This window comes from Gavialis gangeticus, unplaced genomic scaffold (assembly GCF_001723915.1).
Source record: "Gavialis gangeticus isolate Ggan-Ray unplaced genomic scaffold, GavGan_comp1, whole genome shotgun sequence".
NCBI lineage: Eukaryota > Metazoa > Chordata > Crocodylia > Gavialidae > Gavialis > Gavialis gangeticus.
Window position 1 is genome coordinate 99,579,595 of NW_017729033.1, and position 1,594 is coordinate 99,581,188.

At 41.5% G+C, this 1,594-nt stretch overlaps 1 protein-coding gene across 2 annotated transcripts in view; it reads right to left on the reverse strand.

Moving 5' to 3' along the window:
- The window catches only part of HERC3 (HECT and RLD domain containing E3 ubiquitin protein ligase 3), a 96,872-nt gene that overhangs the window by 41,948 nt on the left and 53,330 nt on the right, over positions 1-1,594 (reverse strand). The gene's annotated exons all lie outside the window — the stretch shown is intronic.

A 1,594-nucleotide genomic window follows, 5' to 3' on the forward strand; every position in this document is an offset into this window, starting at 1 on the left:
TTAGATCCCTCTCCCCATGGCCCCCTTGTATCTTGAACCAGAGCACTTCTGCTTGCCCCTCTAACCCCATTTTGAATGAATCTTCCCCAGTGCTGGGTGTGGGCTGAGCCCAGCGCCGGTCCCAGGTGGCAAATCAGCCTCTTGTCATCCAGCACGCAGATCCAAGGGCCCGCACCCCCAGAAGGAGTCCAGCACTGCCCAGCAGCCCTCCTAGGGATGCAAGCCCCCAGATCTGCGCGCTGGAAGAGTGGAGGCTGTCACTGCTGGCAAACATAAGGAGTTTTCCTTTGAACAGTTTGAGGTGCATTTTCCCAGAAATGTCTGCACCTATCTCCTTGAATCTTGGCAGGCTTCATGCTCTCAGAAGGGGCTACCACCACTGCAATTTTCATCTGAATCAGGCAAGAAGTGACAAAGTTTTAGGCAATTTCATGATTCCCCATTATAGCCTATGGGCGAACTGTTGAAACAGCAAAACAGTTTTGACGAAACAAAATGGAACAGTGCTTCGAAATGAAACAAAGCAACGGAACGAAACACTGTCGCTTTGAAACAGAAAAACAGATGTTGAAACAAAATAAAGGTGCTTCGCACAGCCCTAATACTACCTACACTGCCTACACTTGCCAGTGGATTAGAATCCAAACTAAACAGGTTCTACTGTTCAGAGACAAGGATATTATGAATTGTATTATTTACAAACTTCTATTCAGGTCAGTATACTTAGTGGTCTCTGTTCCTAGGGAACACAGGACTAAAAAAAGGTTGAGACTGAGGTGAGAGATGACAAAAAAGCAGTAGCTTGTTCAGATAGCTTCAAGGAGCAGACGTGTTTCAAACACATCAGGCATTAGGATGAAAAGGCTCTCAAGTCTAAAAGCTATTTTTGTTCTACTAATGAATGCTCCTCTACTATTAATTTTTTAGGTCTGAAAAAAAAAAAAAAAAAAAAAAAAGGAAATTGTGTTCTAGCACAGAATTTTATAAAATCCCAGAAAACAGGTTAATGAAAATTCCAACAGAGGAGTCACCGCTTGATTAGCAGAATTGCTGAAACTCTTGTGTCCCTAACAGCTCTGAAAAGCACCACAAAAGCATTTTATGGAACTATAAAAAGGATTATATCCTACAAGCCTAGGCTTTTGAGAACAAAGCTACCTATCTGAGGCTGCAATATAGCACAATTGCTACTACTTTTACTTCCAAGTATCTGGGGCCTAATTTGCCATTTGCTCAGAACTTACGTAAATCAGGAATAACTGCACTCCCCTTGGTAGAATTAATGGTGTAAATGGGAGACAAGTGAGTCCCACTTTGCAGTTATTTGACAATGCACCTACTTCTAACAGCTGAAGTCCTCTCAACTACTCAGTATGCAAATATAATTTCATCTCCCATTAACAGAAGAACAGATCTCATTAGGTAAGAAGCCTTGTTGCTCTGCAACTTTTGAAAGTCCTATAAAATGATCGTAAGACAAAAGTATTTCTCACCACCAGTGTATGTTCAGTAGCCCTTTAAAACCATCTGAGATTCTCAGCTGGTATAAGCTATTATGGGTTGCAACAGACTTTTTTTTTTTTTTTTTTTTTTT